The sequence below is a fragment of the Hordeum vulgare genome, chromosome 6H (genome assembly GCF_904849725.1).
Source record: "Hordeum vulgare subsp. vulgare chromosome 6H, MorexV3_pseudomolecules_assembly, whole genome shotgun sequence".
Taxonomy (NCBI): domain Eukaryota; kingdom Viridiplantae; phylum Streptophyta; class Magnoliopsida; order Poales; family Poaceae; genus Hordeum; species Hordeum vulgare.
In genome coordinates this window covers 315,295,574-315,314,405 of record NC_058523.1, presented here as the reverse complement: position 1 = coordinate 315,314,405, position 18,832 = coordinate 315,295,574, and the positions used below count along the sequence as shown (strand labels likewise).

Below are 18,832 nucleotides of genomic sequence, written 5' to 3'. Positions count from 1 at the left end.
GCCGTGTACGTGACTTCTTGTCAGGCCCTGGTTCTGGTGCTTCAATTTTCAGAGTTGTGCTTTACTTGAATTGGTTCTTCAGTTATTTTCAGAGTTGTGCTTTACTTAATTCAAGTAACAGCGTATTGTTGAAGTCCTTTTCTATTTTCTTTATTTCTTATAGCTATAATTCTCAGAGTTTGAATTGATTCAGATTCTTATTAAACAGAAAGAATCATGTATCCGGGAAGGAGGTATGATTCTGGTGCTTCAAAGCGAAATAAGAAACAAAAACTAGAAGAAGATGCTCGAAAACAAAAGGGCGCTCTCGATAAATTTGTTGTGAAAGAACCTCAACCCAATTCTGAAAACCAAACTCTAGATGCTAATATTGATGATGCACCTGGTGGTGATCCAGAAGAGGCTGAGGCTCACATTGGTGAAACTGATGAAGGTGATGATATTAACAATGTTGACCAAGGTGATGATTCTAATCATGTTGATGAAGGTGCTAATATTGCATCTGAAGGTGATGATGTTAATATTGCTGATAACACAAATAATTCTGTTCAACCTGATATATTTGATCCAAGAACATGGGATGCACTTGATCCTACAATGATTGATATTTTGGTGCAAAAAGGTCCTAAAAGAGACCTATCTATTGAGCATGGTCGTACAGACAAATTTGGTAGAAGGTTTTCTCCACTAGCGTACACTAGAGTTCTCTCGAATGGAGAAAAGTGTGATAGAGAGTGGCTTGTGTACAGCAAAGAGCTTGACAAAGTATTTTGTTTTTGCTGCAAATTATTAAGGAAGGGACATGTGAGAGGTCAGTTAGCAAATGATGGTTTCAGTGACTGGCATCATCTTATCAGTAGACTCAAAGAGCATGAAAATGGTAGAGAACATGTCACAAATATGAGTACTTGGTATGACTTGCGCCTCAGGTTGGAGAAGAATCAAACAATTGATAAAGTTGCTCAGCAAGAACTTGAAAAAGAAAGGGAGCATTGGAGAAATGTTTTGCTCAGGATTCTTTTGATTGTGAAGTTTCTTGCGGAACATAATATAGCATTTCGTGGCAGTAATAGCAAGGTGTACCAAGATAGTAATGGCAATTTCTTAGGATTGGTTCAAATGTTGGCTGAATTTCACCCAGTTATAAAAGAACATTATTGACCGCATCACAAATGATAAAATCCGTGATCATTATCTCGGTCCTTCCATCCAGAATGAACTAATAAATTTACTCGCTGCCGCAATCAGGTCTGAAATCATTAAGAAGGTAAAAGAAGCAAAGTACTTCTCTGTTTTGCTTGACTGTACTCCCGATGCAAGCCACCAAGAGCAGATGTCTTTGATAATTAGGTATGTTGATGCATCTTCAGGTTCTTTTTGCATTGAAGAATCACTCTTAGGTTTTTTGGATCTGAATGATACCACTGGGCAAGGATTGTTTGATGCTCTAAAAAATGAATTGGAAAGTCTTGACCTTGATATTGATAATCTGAGAGGGCGAGGATATGATAATGGGTCAAATATGAAGGGAATACATAAAGGGGTACAAAGTAAAGTTTTGAAAATAAATCGGAGAGCTTTTTATTCAGCTTGTGGTTGTCATAGTCTGAATTTGACAATATGTGATATGGCAAAGTCTTGTCGTAAAGCATCCGATTTTTTTGGAGTTATCCAACGCATCTACACAACATTTGCTAATTCTACTAAACGATGGCAAATTCTCAAAAATAACATATCAGGACTGACTCTCAAGTCATTGTCATCTACTAGGTGGGAGAGTCGTGTTGATAGTGTTAAGGCTATAAGGATTCAACTACCAGAAATAAGGGAGGCTCTACTACAAGTGGCTGAAAATGATAAAGAACCATCAACAAGTAGTGAAGCTCAATCATTGGCAGAAAATGATCTTTGTGACTTTGAATTCTTAGTGTCAATAATCATATGGTATGAAATATTATCAGCTGTTAATTTGATCAGCAAAGAGTTGCAGTCAAAGGATATGCTTATTGATATTGCAATTGAGTCTGTAAAGGGCTTGATTTCCTTCTTCACTAAGTACAGAGAATCTGGCTTTTCAAAAGCATTGGAAGGTGCAAAAGAAATTGCAAAGGAGATGGATATTAATCCAGAGTTCCTCACCAAGCGTAAAATCAAGAGAAAAAGGTAATTTGGTGAGGGTGCAGATGATCCATCTATTGTTTCACAATCAGCAGAGGAGTCATTTAGGGTCAATTATTTTTTGCATATTATTGATCAAGCTATAGTTTCACTTAACACTAGATTTGAACAGTATGAGGGGTATGAAAAAATATTAGGTTTCTTGTTTACTTCAGATAGGCTGCGATCCTTGGATGACAAGAGTTTATTGGCTGCTTGTGTTAATCTTGAAGATGCACTTAAGAGCGGAGAACATAAAGATATTGATGGACTTGAATTGTGTTGCGAGCTACTTTTTCTGCAGGGCTCACTTCAGAAATCTATGGGCCCACTTGATATTCTGAATTTTTTGAAGAAGCGCTCCTTAATCTATCCTAATGCTGTTATTGCATACAGAATTTTGTTAACCATTCCTGTGACGGTTGCAACTGCGGAAAGGAGCTTTTCTAAACTCAAGTTGTTGAAATCCTACTTGCATTCTACTATGACGCAAGAAAGACTAAATGGATTGGCAACAATAGCACTTGAAAATGATGTCTTGGAGAAGGTTAATTATGAAGATTTGATCGAAGATTTCATATCAAGAAATACTAGAAGAATGCTGCTTTTTGGTAGAAAATGAGGTCAGTTTATAAGTGTATTCCTTCAGTACCATCTTTAATATTTTATCGTTAGTATTTGATATATTTCCTAAATATTGTAACAAATAAGATATATATGAAGTCAAATAATTAAGTGAGAGTGTGCTTTACTTGAATTAGTTCTTCAGTTATATGGTTTAAAAATATAGGGCCCTATTTTGATTTTTGTCCCGGGCCCCCAAATTTGTGGAGACGGCCCTGATAAGAGTGCATCAACGAAGGCTTCGGTAGATGTCGTTGGAGCTGGAGGTGTAGACACTCGAGGTGCTGGAGGAGGAGCTGAAGCTTGAGTTGATCATTATGGTCTTGCTTCCAGCACTAGCACAAATGTTGGCCTAGTCTAGGTCGTGAACTAAGTGGTAGTACGAAGAGGTGAATCATCATCATCATCATCATCATCATCATCATCATCACTGGAGCGTGGAATCTTCATTGAGTCAACTTCATGCTGAAGCTGCTCAACAATAGTAGTCAACTCCATCGCCTTGACATCCAGGTCATGAAATTTTGTCTCCACGATCCTCTCTAGGGTCTTCTAGTTCAACAAGTCTCTGAAACTTTCTTCTCGATCCCTTAGATGGTGCTGACCAAGAAAGACATCTACTCATCTATGGTTTTGAGCGGTGGGGGTTGAGCTGGAGCATTCCTAGCAGCCTGTGCAGCTACTGCCTCTGCTGCGTCTCTTGCAGTAGCTCAGCTGGGATGGGTGTCATCCATCACAACTACATTATCCTCAAATTGGCTGGAGTGGCAAATGAGTACGATCAAGATGATATGCATGCTTGCCAATCTTGGCATTGTTGAGCATCAGAATGTATGGAGCATATCCACATGATCTCTTCTCGTCTGCAGTAGTTCTCCTCACAATCTCACCATTAAAATCCATCACTTTTAAGCGAGTGTGGGTGTCTAGATGATGCAGCATGTTGATGGAATAGCCTCTAATAATTTTGTCATGACCTGATTTGGGCATCAGGGTGTGTCTCAAGATAGTGTTTGGAGCGATTATTACTGCTTGCAAGAAATAGACAGAGCCAAGCTTGTGAAACAGCAGATAGTCATGGGGCACTGGCTTGTACATGTTAATTGTGAAGTTGTGATTCAACTTAGGATCTAAATACACATCCAAGTCTTCTTCTCGTGTTTTTGGAGCACCAATGATAGTAGCCCATTCTTCAACTGTGGCTTCATATCTATGACCATCAGTCATCCACACAATTGTGCCATCTGCATAGAAGTGAACTGTTGAGTAGAATTGCATAATCATCTCATCATTCCATGAAGTCATCTCTTTGCCAACAAAATCTTCAATGTCAGCAAGGTTGAAGTTTTCTCTCACACGGGGGAAGAAATCTTCATTGGCTTTAATGTATTCCTAGTCGACATATCTCATGTCGCTGACTGCTGGACTCTTATCAAACAAAACATTTTCATAGAAATCATGTTGCTCCCTTGTGTGAAAGCAGGGATCAACAACAGTTCTTCTCCTTACAGCATAGGGATCAATGGCTCTCCACTTCCTCAACCCTGCATCTCTCCTCTTCTTCATATCCTCACCAATTGGATGAGCCTCATTGTGAAGTGGCAGATGAGGTCTTAGATTCATAAGGATAGGTGTATCATCTTCTTCTTCCTCTGCAGCAAAGGCTCTGGAAGCAATGCCTTTCTCTTTGACAGCTACACGTATGTCCTTTGTAGTCCTCTTGGGAGTTATAGGCTCCTTAGGAGCAAAAGACTTCTTGGGAGCACAAGGCTTCTATGGCATAGCATCAGCCATAAACTTCTTATTCTTTGGAGGAGGGACCTCAACTTGTATTTCTTCCTCCTCCTCATTAGCAGCATCTGGATCTTCATACATTGTAACGACTAAGATGCGACCCTTTCCTTATTTGGGGGCGAGGCCTCAAAAGGGGAAAGAGGCGCATCTATGCGTTTCGCAAGCAAGATAATCCTAGCAATATAAATAACTGAAAGAGTGACAAGTAGGGCATACACTTGCCATCTCATAAAGTACATAGTCATACAGTCATATAATAGTCAAAACATGGAATGGTCCGACTACAAACAAGATAAACGGCAAAAGCTATGATATCCCGCATGTTGGTCCCACGATCACGACCACGGCCTCTAGTCCTCGGGATAAGTCACATACAGCATGTCGTTGTCCTCATCAAAGTCCCACTTCAGCTGGTTGTCCTTGGGAACTCCTACATCAGGGGTACCTGTACCTGTGGGTGTTTGTAGTAAACCGTGAGCCATGAGGCCTGAACAATCTCATGACCTTGGTATCGAGTCTGACTAAGATAAATGGGTGAGATAGGTTAAGTGTTTGAGTTTGCAGCATCCTACACATGTATGGTGGCTATCTTATGATGAACAGAATTAACGTATGGTGGACTACGCAAGACAGTCGAAGACTGGGTTGGTCACTAAGTGATCCTGAACACCTACTTACGTCATTCATAACCCCACCGTGTTCTCGATCAGAGAAGGAGCTCTGAAAGAGACAGTCACGGTTACACACTCAGTTCGCAAGTTTTATTTGAATTACTTTAAGTTGTCTAGAACCGGATGTTAACAAAATATCCATGTTTGCCACATAACCACGGGCACGGCTTTCCAAAAGATTAAACCATGCAGGGGTGCTCCAACTAGTCCATCACAAATTACCACGGGCCACATAGTAATCCTCTACCACGAAACTCGTGATCTCGTCGGATTCCTTAGAGGAAAACCTGAACTCTGAGAAGACCCAAAGTCTCACCGGAATCCCAATGCGCAACATATCTCGTAAAAGGTAAAACTAATCCAGCAAGGCCGTGTAACGCCCCGGACAGACCCGCCGGCGGTCGTTACTCCTGGCGGGATCTAGACTGGCCCCACATATCAATACTAGTCTTTTCTGCGCACTTTGTCCTCACTCATGCGCACCCGGGACCAACTTCCCGGTCGGTCACCCATCCTAGAACTACTCCAAGCCAAGCACGCTTAACATGGGAGTTCTGTTTGAATGGGCTCCCGGAAAAGAAGGAATTCCTTATTGATATGAGTAGTCTATCATCCCTAATAAGCCAGGCTATCACATACACCACCACTCAGAGGAACTGACGTCCTCGTCAGGCCACAGGAGCGTTCCCTCTTGGCACAAACGTCTGTGCATCTAGTCCAGTACATGTACCATGCAGTGTGCCACGACGGGTTACAAACGTCATGAACAACATGACCGCACACCTGTCCGCAAACATCCATGTAACCGCGAGGGTCGGCTCTGATACGAACTTGTAACACCCCGGACACACCCATCGGCGGACGTTACTCCTGGCAGGATCTAGACTGGCCCCACATATCAATACTAGTCTTTTCTGCGCATTTTGTCCTCACTCATGCGCACCCGGGACCAACTTCCCGGTCGGTCGCACATCCTAGAACTACTCCAAGCCGAGCACGCTTAACCTGGGAGTACTGTTCGTATGGGCTCCCGGAAAAGAAGGAATTCCTTATTGATATGAGTAGTCTATCATCCCTAATAAGCCAGACTATCAGAGGTCGCCCATCCTGTCGATGTACCCAATAGGAGCCACGTATCTCGTTGTCAGGACACGACGGATGGGCAGGACGTCGGGTTGGCTAAACCCTGGGTGACCAGGGGGCGCCGGACATCGCCCGGTTTGGACCAACACTCATGAGGAGCACTGGCCCGGGTTGTTGATTAATTTCCTTGGGGTAGCTATTCCCTATGAATTTTTATTAAGTTGTTAGCAATTTAACAACCAAGTTGGGCCTGGCTGGAAAAGCTTTAATCTAAAACGAATTATCAAGGGGGGCAGCGCTCAGTTAAGGAATAAAAATATCGGCAGTCAAAACTAAGGGTGCAACAACGGAACAAATCACCCGGCAAAAGGCTAGGTCTTCCGTTATTTACCAAGTATATAGGTGCATTAGTTAAATAGCAATATATAAGATGATATCAAATTGCCCATTTTATCACATGGACCAGCTGGCACCTGCAATTAGCAACGCTATCAATTAGTGGTTGGGCAAGCCTAACTTAGCCAAACAATATTTGCTAGGAGGGGATGTGTTTGAGCTTTCATGGCAACGTTTGATGTCCTATATATCATGTGGTAGGCAGCGGAGATGTAACGAAGGAAATGTAACGCTAAGCATAACAAAGCTAGAAACGGTGTCAAGGTCACGATCATCTTGCATGTGATTTCTTCAGACTGGAACTGATCTTGTTTTTCCTGCACGAACTCTCCGGACTCCTCGAACTCATTTACGGCCCCGGTAACTACCCAAAAGAAACAATCATCTAATAAACACCAGCAACAAATGATGCAACAGACAATATGATGCATGCATGCACTGCTCCAAAGAAGCACATAAAATAACCCTACATTGATAAAACTATTGCCACCTCACCACAGAGAGATTTTCTACAGAGATGCTCAAAATCACAAACCAACAACACCATTGGATTCATTGGAATTTTCTACCCCAAATCCATATATCATAGTGCCACCTTTGCATACAGAAAAACTCCACAAACAGTAAAAGAGTAATAGCCCAGAATCAAACTACAACACATATTCAAGAACAGGAAGTGTTCTTGAGCCAACCCAAATTGACAAGTCCATATCTGGACATTTCCAGAAATGGAAATATGCCAATTTAGCACAAGGAGAAATTAAAAACAATAACAAAAATGATAGAGAAAAAATATTAGAAGGGGTGTCCCACCTCGCAGTGGCCCCTCACTTGATGACATGTGGGTCCAGAGGGTCCACTGTCATACACAAACACTACACTACACACTCACGGATCCACACACACGGCTACACCAGAGCCACACTAGATCCACACTGATGACCCACAAGTATAGGGGATCAATCGTAGTCCTTCCGATAAGTAAGAGTGTCGAACCCAACGAGAAGCAGAAGGCTCTCATAAACAGTTTTCAGCAAGGTAATAACTTCAAGCACTGAAAGTAGCGGTAACAGGTGATGGTGTAGTGAGGTGAAACGTAGCAAGTGAAAAGTAACAAGTAACAAGTACTAGCAACGGTGCAGAAAAGTGGCCCAATCCCTTTTGTAGCAAGGGACAAGCCTGAACAAAGTCTTATAGGAGGAAAACGCTCCCGAGGACACACGGGAATTTTTGTCATGCTAGTTTCATCATGTTCATGTGATTCGCGTTTGTTACTTTGATAGTTTGATATGTGGGTGGACCGGCGCTTCGGTACTGCCCTTACTTGGACAAGCATCCCACTTACGATTAACCCCTCTCGCAAGCATCCGCAACTATGAAAGAAGAATTAAGACAACGTCTAACCATAGCATTAAACTAGTGGATCCAAATCAGCCCCTTACTAAGCAACGCATAGACTGGGGTTTAAGCATTTGTCACTCTAGCAACCCATCATCTACTTAATACTCCCCAATGCCTTCCTCTAGGCCCAAATATGGTGAAGTGTTATGTAGTCGACGTTCACATAACACCACTAGAGGAAAAGACAACATACAGCATATCAAAATACCGAACGAATACCAAATTCACATGACTATTATCAGCAGGACTAATCCCATGTCCTCGGGAACAAAAGTAACTACTCACAAAGCATAATCATAATCATGATCAGAGGTGTAATGAGTAGCATCAAGGATCTGAACATAAACTCTTCCACCAAGTAATCCAACTAGCATCAACTACAAAGAGTAATCAACACTACTAGCAACCTTACAAGTACCAATCGGAGTCGCGAGACGGAGATTGGTTACAAGAGATGAACTAGGGTTTGGAGAGGAGATGGTGCTGATGAAGATGTTGATGGAGATGACTCCCCTCCGACAAGAGGAGTGTCGGTGATGATGATGGCGATGATTTCCCCCTCCGGGAGGGAAGTTTCCCCGGCAGGATCGTCCTGCCAGATCTCTAGATTGGTTCTACTCAAGTTCCGCCTCGTGGCGGCGGAGAATCCATGAAAAAGCTCCACCCTCATTTTTTTCCTCGACGAAACCCTTCATATAGCAAAAGAGGGGGGCCAGTGGGCTACCAGGGTGCCCACAAGCCCTGTAGCCGCCGCCAGGGGGTGGCGGCTACCAGGCTTGTGGGCCCCTGGCAGCTCCCCTCTAGCACTTCTTTCGCCTAGTATTTTTTATATATTCCCAAAAAATTCCACATTGATTTTTAGGGCATTTGGAGTTGCGCAGAATAGAGGACTCAGACTTGCTCCTTTTCCAGTCCAGAATTCCAGCTGCCGGTATTCTCCCTCTTCAAATAAACCTTGCAAAATAAGAGAGAAAAGGCATAAGTATGGTACCACAAAGTACTATAATAGTCCATAAAGCGATAAATATCAACATGAAAGCATGATGCAAAATGGACGTATCAACTCCCCCAAGCTTAGACCTCGCTTGTCCTCAAGCGAAAACCAAGATCCATAAACATGTCCACATGTTCAGGGATGAAGGTGTCGATAAAACATAATACGGACATGAGGGCATCATGATCACACATAGAACAGCAATAAATCATAAAGATTCTTATGGGAAAGTAACAATTCCTTCACAAAGCGAAGTATGAAGCAAAAACCTTACCGAGAAGAAGCCAACAACAGTCCATAGTCATTGAAGCAGTTGCAATTTATCATAACATCAGAAAGAGTCAAATAAGAGCTTGTACAGCAAACCCACATACTCAATCATCTCTTTTGTTTTCCACAATTGTTAGAACTCACGTGGTACTCATGGTATCAAAGTTTCAGCTGGACACAAAGAAAGATAGGGGCTTATAGTTTTGCCTCCCAACTATTTACCTCAAGGGTAAAGTCAACAATAATAAAGCATAAGTACTTATCTCCAAGTTGATATATGAATATAGATCTTTCCCTAGCTTGTGACGGTAGCCAAGACAAAGGCAAAAACAGGGAATTGGTGAAGATCACCATGAATCTTTCAAGGGCAAAAAGTAAAGGTACAAGATAGGCCCTTCACAGAGGGAAGCAGAGGTTGTCATGCGCTTTTGAGGTTTGGATGCGTGTCCTCTTAGTGCGGAGGAACGTCACTTTATATTGCCTCCTGTGATAAAGAACTTTATTATGCAGTCTGTCGCTTTTATGTCTTCCTCATCACAGGTTCGTACAAAGCTTATTTTCTACACACCAATAGATCATACATATTAGAGAGCAATTTTTATTGCTTGCACCGATGACAACTTACTTGAGGGATCTTATTCAATCCATAGGTAGGTATGGTGGACTCTCATGGCAAAACTGGGTTGAAGGTTTATGGATGCACAAGTAGTATCTCTACTTGGTGCGGGAGTTTTGCCTAATATGAGGTGGAAGCAATCGTCACATGCTAAGGTATCTCTAGACATATAACATTGTTTGGAACCAAGCAAACACAATTCATTATGTTGTCTTCCTTGTCCAACATCTACTTCTAAGCATGTAATAGTTTGGTGAGTGCTCACAATTATAGAGAGTGTCTAAGATGATATATTTATATGTGAACCTCTCTTTCCATATTACTTCTTATTAATTGCAACAATGACTGGGGTCTATGTTGGTCTATTCTCAACAAGTTTCAATCATCATACTTGTTATATGTGAAGCTATCACTTCCCATAAGATCATCTCATGATCTTTCATGCTATCGTTCTTTTAATACTTTTGATCACGGCACAAAACAAAGCCCTTGACTAAGATGCTCTTTATTATATAGCTCGCAAGCTCGAATACATCAGGGTAGACACAAAGCAAAAGACTCAAACTAAACACTAAAGACTTATTCCACTAAGGGAAGAAATAAAAACTGAAAAGGAAAGAACTAAAACAAAGGTAAAAGCAAAAGATATAAAGGTGATACGATACCAGGGAAACTCCCCCAAGCTTGGCAAAAGCCAAGGGGATTGCCCATACCAATGCTTAGTTGTCTTCCTTTGGTGGTGATGGTGGTGGGGTTGTTGAAGCAGTCTTGAGCTTGTCTAATTTCCACTTGAGCATAAAGTTCTGCTCCCTCAGATCGTCATTTTCCTCCTCAAACTTCAACACTCTATGGCAAAGTTCCTGCTTACTCTCCTGCAAGAAACGAGAAGGGGTAAACAAGGTCTTAGGCTTCTTCCTTCGGTCAGGGAGGCTTCACTTCTTGAACACCACATGAGTGCGTCCAGGTTGAGGTAGAGGAGCCTCCTCTTCGTCGGAACTCGTTTGTTCCTTCCCCTTAGGATCATAGTCCTCTTCCTCGTCAGTGCTCAAGCCATATGGTTCCAAGTCCCCATAGACCTTGGGGTTAACAAGGTAATCAGCTACAAAGCTCTCTCCCTCTGAATCCTCAGAAGACATCTTGACCTAGATCTGCGGCAGAAACAGGCTCGAAACGAAAACAGAGGAAAACTGCGCGATACGGAGATCAGAACCCTCGGGCGTATATATAATGATCTATTGACGGTCTTCTGTAGGATCAATTTGATCTCCATATTACTCAACTCCACTTGACCACTAGACTGAGGATGATAAGGAGATGCAACTCTATGGTTGACATCATACTTAGCAAGCATCTTGCGGAAAACACCATGAATGAAGTGTGAACCGCCATTAGTCATCAAATACCTAGGGACTCCAAATCTTGGGAAAATGACTTCTTTAAGCATCTTAATAGAGGTGTGATGATCAGCATTTCTAGTGGGATAGCTTCTACCCACTTAGTGACATAATCAACAGCTACTAAGATGTGAGTATACCCATTGGAACTCGGGAAGGGTCCCATATAATCAAAGCCCCAGACATCAAATGGTTCAATGACAAGTGAATAGTTCATAGGCATTTCCTGACGCTTACTGATGTTCCCTATTCTATGGCATTTTTCACAAGACAAGACAAACCTACGGGCATCCTTGAAGAGAGTGGGCCAATAGAAACCAGATTGCAATACCTTATGAGCAGTTCTATCTCCAGCATGGTGTCCCCCGTAGGCTTTGGAATGACACTTCTGCAAGATCTGTCCTTGTTCATGTTCAGGCACACAACATCTAATAACACCATCTACTCCTTCCTTATAAAGGTGAGGATCATCCCAAAAGTAGTGTCTCAAGTCAAAGAAGAATTTCTTCTTTTGTTGGAATGTGAAACTGGGTGGTATGTATTTGGCTACGATATAGTTTGCGTAATCAGCATACCACGGTGCACTACGTGAAGTGCGGATGACATTTAGTTGCTCATCAGGAAATTTGTCATCAATAGGTCCTGGGTCATCAAGGACATTTTCTAGCCTAGACAAGTTATCTGCTACAGGGTTATCAGCACCCTTTCGGTCAACAAAATGCAAATCAAATTCCTGTAGCACGAGAACCCATCTGATTAGCCTAGGCTTAGCGTCCTTCTTCTCCATAAGGTACTTAATAGCAGCATGATCAGAGTGAATAGTGACTTTGGAGTCAACTATGTAAGATCTGAACTTTTCACATGCAAACACGACTACTAAAAACTCCTTTTCCGTAGTGGCATAGTTTCTTTGGGCACTGTCTAGAGTTTTACTAGCGTAGTGAATAACATTCAACTTCTTGTCAACTCTTTGTCCTAGAACAGCACCAACAGCATAATCACTAGCATCGCACATGATTTCAAAGGGCAAGTTCCAATCAGGTGGTTGAACAATAGGTGCGGTTATCAAGGCCTTCTTAAGTATTTCGAAAGCTTCCTCACAATCCTCATCAAAAACAAAAGGAACATCCTTCTGCAAGAGGTTGGAGGCCTAGAAATCTTATAGAAGTCTTTAATGAACCTTCTATAGAAACTAGCATGACCTAGGAAACTTCGTATACCTCTGATATCTGTGGGGCAAGGCATTTTCTCAATTGCATCAACCTTAGCCTTATCAACTTCAATGCCTTTCTCAGAGATTTTGTGTCCTAAGATGATGCCTTCATTAACCATGAAGTGGCACTTCTCCCAGTTCAAGACGAGGTTGGTATCTTTGCATCTCTGTAAGACTCGATCAAGGTTGCTGAGGCAATCGTCAAAGGAAGAACCGTAAACAGAGAAATCATCCATGAAAACCTCAACAATATTTTCACAAAAGTCAGAGAATATAGCCATCATACATCTTTGAAAGGTGGCAGGTGCATTGCATAAGCCAAAAGGCATACATCTATAAGCAAAGGTACCGAAGGGGCAGGTGAAAGTGGTTTTCTCCTGATCAGATTGTGCAATAGGTATTTGCGAGAAACCTGAATAATCGTCTAGAAAGCAGAAGTGTGTGTGTTTAGATAGCCTTTCTAGCATTTGGTCGATAAACGGCAAAGGATAATGGTCTTTCCTAGTTGCCTTGTTCAGTTTCCGGAAGTCTATCACCATCCTATAGCCAGTAATAATCCTCTGTGGGATTAGTTCATTCTTATCATTAGGAACAACGGTGATACCTCCCTTCTTAGGTACACAATGTACTCGAGTTACCCAATCACTATGAGCAACAGGATAAATGATTCCTGCTTTCAGAAGCTTTAATATTTTTTTTCTCACGACCTCTTTCATCCTAGGATTTAATCTCCTTTGATGATCAGCAACTGGTTTAGAATCAGGATCGGTTTTAATCTTGTGCTGACATAGAGTGGGACTAATACCCTTAAGATCATCAAGAGTATATCCAATAGTCGCACGGTGCTTCCTCAAAGTTTTTAATAACTTCTTCTCTTTGTGATGCGAGAGGTGAGCACTAATAATAACAGGATATATCTCCTTCTCATCAAGGTAGGCATACTTAAGAGTATTTGGTAATTGTTTTAGCTCGAACACAGGATCACCCTTTGGTGGGGGAGGATCCCCAAGCAGTTCAACAGGCATATTATTCTTGACAATAGGATATTGTTCTAAAACAATTTTATCTATATCATCTCTTTCATCCATATGCATATCATTTTCATGCTCAAGCAGATATTGCTCTAAAGGATCAGTAGGCGTACAGCAATAGAGGCAAGAGCAATGATTTCATCCCTACCAGACGACTCTTTTTCATGGGGTTGTCTTCCAAACTTGGAGAAGTTAAATTCATGAGACACACCCTCGAAACTAACAGTGACAGTCTGTTTAATGCAATCAATAAGAGCATTGACAGTGTTGAGAAAGGGTCTACCAAATATGATGGGACAAAAGCTATCTTGTTCAGTAGCAAGGACGAGGAAATCAGTAGGGTACTTCGTCTTACCACACAATACTTCTACATCTCGCACAATTTCCACAGGGCAGATAGTGTCTCTATTAGCTAGTGTAATAGTGACATCAATGGCTTCTAACTCAGCAGGTGCAATCTCATCTTTGATTTCATCGTATAGGGACCGGGATATTGCACTAACACTAGCACCCATATCACATAAACCATGATAACAGTGATCTCCTATCTTGACAGAAACAACGGGCAGGCCAACTACAGGTCCGTATTTGTCTTTCGCGTGAGGTTTAGCAATTCTAGCGGAGTCCTCACAGAATTTGATAACATGCCTGTCTATGTCTTCGGCTAAGAGATCTTTGATAATAGAAACACTAGGTTCAACTCTAATTTCCTCAGGGGGTGCAAGTGGTCTAATGTAACCCCTACGTATCACAGTTGAAGCTTTAGAATAATCCTTTTTCCTAGCAGGGTAAGGTGGTTTCTCAGCGTAGGCACAAGGAACAATAGGATCACTAAAGGCAATGACTTTCTCTTCAACTAGATTGGGTTTAACTATGTTGACTTCTACAGGAGGATGATACTTAAACCAATTCTATTTGGGAAGATCAACATGAGCAGCAAAAGATTCACATAGAGAAGCTACTATCTCAAAGTCAAGTCCATACTTAGCGCTAAAATCTCTAGAAGTGTTTGTTTCAACAAAAGATTAAACGCAATCAAACTGGAAATTCATACCTGACTCCTTACCTTCTTCAAGCTCCCAATCTTCAGAGTTATGTTTGATTCTTTCCAATAAATTCCACTTGTGGTCAATATCCTTCTTCATAAAAGAACCAGTACAAGAAGTGTCAAGCATGGTACGATCATCTTGAGAAAGCCGAGCATAAAAGTTTTGAGTGGTAATTTCTCTCGAGAGCTCATGATTGGGGCATGAATATAGCATTGATTTAAGCCTCCCCCAAGCTTGAGCTATGCTTTCCCTGTCACGAGGCCAAAAGTTATAAATATAATTCCGATCACGATGTACTAAATGCATAGGATAAGACTTTTGATGAAATTCCAATTTCAACCGATTGTAGTCCCATGATCCAGTATCATCACATAGCCTATACCATGTCAACGCCTTATCCTTCAAAGATAAAGGAAGGACTTTCTTCTTTACCTCATCCTCGGGTAAACATGCAAGCTTAAATAAACCACAAACTTCATCTACATCCGTTAGATGCAAGTCTGGATGTGAAGATCCATCTCCTGTAAAAGGATTAGCCAGCAGTTTCTCAAGCATACCCGAAGGAATTTCATAGAAGATATTTTTAGTAGGTACCTCAAGTTGAGGAGCAACTCCTAGTGCCTTCATTCGTGGTGAAGATACCCCGAACAAATTCCTCAAAGGAACAGTCTCCATAGTGACAAGTGACAATAAATTTCAGCACAGTATATAAATGTTAACTTACCAAATTCCACTTACCAAAGGCGCTTCACTCCCCGGCAATGGCGCGTGAAAAGAGTCTTGATGACCCACAAGTATAGGGTATCAATCGTAGTCCTTTTGATAAGTAAGAGTGTCGAACCGAACGAGGAGCAAAAGGCTCTGATATATCATAGTGCCACCTTTGCATACAGAATTACTCCACAAACAGTAAAAGAGTAATAGCCCAGAATCAAACTACAACACATATTCAAGAACAGGAAGTGTTCTTGAGCCAGCCCAAATTGGCAAGTCCATATATGGACATTTCCAGAAATGGAAATATGCCAATTTAGCACAAGGACAAATTAAAAACCATAACAAAAATGATAGGGAAAAAATATTAGGAGGGGTGTCCCACCTCAAAGTGGCCCCTCACTTGATGACATGTGGGTCCAAAGGGTCCACTGTCATACACAAACACCACACTACACACTCACAGATCCACACACACGGCTACACCAGAGCCACACTAGATCCACACTTATGACCCACAAGTATAGGGGATCAATCGTAGTCATTCCGATAAGTAAGAGTGTCGAACCCAACGAGGAGCTGAAGGCCCTGATAAACAGTTTTCAGCAAGGTAATAACTGCAAGCACTGAAAGTAGCGGTAACAAGTGATGGTGTAGTGAGGTGAAACGTAGCACGTGAAAAGTAACAAGTAACAGGTAGTAGCAACGGTGCAGCAAAGTGGCCCAATACCTTTTGTAGCAAAGGACAAGCCTGAACAAAGTCTTATAGGAGGAAAAACGCTCCCGAGGACACACGGAAATTTCTGTCATGCTAGTTTCATCATGTTCATGTGATTCGCGTTCGTTACTTTGATAGTTTGATATGTGGGTGGACTGGCGCTTGGGTACTCCCTTACTTGGACAAGCATCCCACTTATGATTAACCCCTCTCGCAAGCATCCGCAACTACGAAAGAAGAATTAAGACAACGTCTAACCATAGCATTAAACTAGTGGATCCAAATCAGCCCCTTACGAAGCAACGCATAGACTAGGGTTTAAGCTTCTGTCAGTCTAGCAACCCATCATCTACTTACTACTCCCCAATGCCTTCCTCTAGGCCCAAATAAGGTGAATTGTTATGTAGTCGACGTTCACATAAGACCACTAGAGGAAAAGACAACAAACAGCATTTCAAAATACCGAACGAATACCAAATTCACATGACTATTATCAGCATGACTTATCCCATGTCCTCAGGAACAAAAGTAACTACTCACAAAGTATAATCATAATCATTATCAGAGGTGTAATGAGTAGCGTCAAGGACCTGAACATAAACTCTTCCATCAAGTAATCCAACTAGCATCAACTACAAAGAGTAATCAACACTACTAGCAACCTTACAAGTACCAATCGGAGTCGCGAGACGGAGATTGGTTACAAGAGATGAACTAGGGTTTGGAGAGGAGATGATGCTGATAAAGATGTTGATGGACATGACTCTCCTTCGACGAGAGGAGTGTTGGTGATGACGATGGTGGCGATATCCCCCTCCGGGAGGGAAGTTTCCCCGGCAGGATCGTCCTGCCGGAGCTCTAGATTGGTTCTGCTCAAGTTCCGCCTCGTGGCGGCGGAGAATCCACGAAAAAGCTCCACCCTGATTTGTTTCCTGGACGAAACCCTTCATATAGCAAAAGAGGGGGGGCCAGTGGGCCATCAGGGGGGCAGTGGGCCACCAGGGTGCCCACAAGCCCTATAGCCGCCACCAGGGGTGGCGGCTACCAGGCTTGTGGGCCCCTGGCAGGTCCCCTCTGGCACTTCTTTCGCCCAGTATTTTTTATATATTCCCAAAAAATTCCACATTGATTTTCAGGGCATTTGGAATTGCGCAGAATAAAGGACTCAGACTTGCGCCTTTTCCACTCCAGAATTCTAGCTGTCGGTATTCTCCCTCTTCAAATAAACCTTGCAAAATAAGAGAGAAAAGGCATAAGTATGGTACCACAAAGTAATATAACAGTCCATGAAGCGATAAATATCAACATGAAAGCATGATGCAAAATGGACGTATCACACACACGCAGCTACACTGCCGCCACACCAGATGCACACATGCACACACCAAGAAAAAGAAAATAGGCAGAGGGGGGTTTCGAACCCTGTACCTCAACCTCACATCGCCACACCACTGCCACTGCGCTCCTGCACAGCTTCTGAACAGAGGCGAGGACTAGTTTACCTATACTAGTCACCGATGCACAACAGGAGAAGTAAATAAGCAACCAGAAGGGGGCTGCGCGATGCGGGACTCGAACCCAGGTCGCCACGACTTCACAGACACACAGGACACTACGCTACGCTCACGAATCTGATAGTGAGGGGTTCTTGCTCCTTTTGAGCAGGACCGTCGGCGCTGCACTTCTGCTGTGGTGACCGAAGCGAAGGTGAACGCTGGCGAACACACAGGCTACCATCAACAGGGACGAACACTGATGGATGATGCGGAGCCCCTGGGGATTCCATTCTCGTGGCAAACGCGCCGGGAGGTGGACCACGACGGCGGCGCGACGGAACTGCACCTACTTCTACTGAAGCTGCTGCTTCTATTGCCTGCTACTGCTCGCCCGACGAGCACGCGGGCGACAACAGAGAAGTCTCGTGCTGCGAATCCGCGTGACGCTAAATGGCCGTTGTTGTTGCTGCACCTACCTGACGCGAAGCTGCTACCTACTACTGTGCTGCTAACTACTGCAGCTACTGCTACTGCTACACTCTGCTAGAGCACAGAAGAACGCCGGCGACCGTGGCCTCTACTCGACGTGAGCCTCGGCTATAGAGGGGAAAAGACGGGGGAGGCGAGGCACAACTCACCGAGGGATGCAGAGAGAAGATCAGCGCGATGGAGAGGAGCCCGACGTCGAGAGGGTGCAGGAAAGGAAGAAGAAGACGTCAGACGTCGGGGTCGTCGTGGAAGAAGACTCCACTGTCGATCTCTGTGAAAATGGAACCCCGCCTGGGTCCTCTTGCTCTTGGCGCTGACGGAGAGGAAGAAGACGGGCCGATCTCTGCGGGAGGTTGAGCTCACCCGAGCCCTCTCATGGCGCCGACCATGAAGGTTTTCCTCCTCACGGCATGAGGAAAGAGGAGGAGGAAGAAATGGGGAGCTAGGGAGAACCCTAGGGTGTCGGCATGGTCTAAATAGGTGGGGAGGGGCTCTGGTGGCCGTCTGATGGGAGGGAGGAGAAGATCCACGGCTGCCATGGCGTCGTAGTGCTGACGTCGAGAGGAAGGAGACGAGGGACGCGTCTACAGGCTCGACCGAAGCTACTAGGCCTAAACAGTCTTCCCTAGCCCTATCTTACTTAAAACAGAAACAAAAACCCTGAGACTTTATTTATATAAATAGCCAACCACACAATTCCCACAGAAAATAAGAAGGGGTTT

The 18,832-nt window shown here is 43.1% G+C and overlaps 1 pseudogene; it reads left to right on the top strand.

The window, feature by feature from the left end:
• Window positions 1-216: 216 nt before the first annotated feature.
• On the top strand, window positions 217-18,168 carry LOC123405443 (annotated as a pseudogene).
• Window positions 18,169-18,832: the final 664 nt, after the last annotated feature.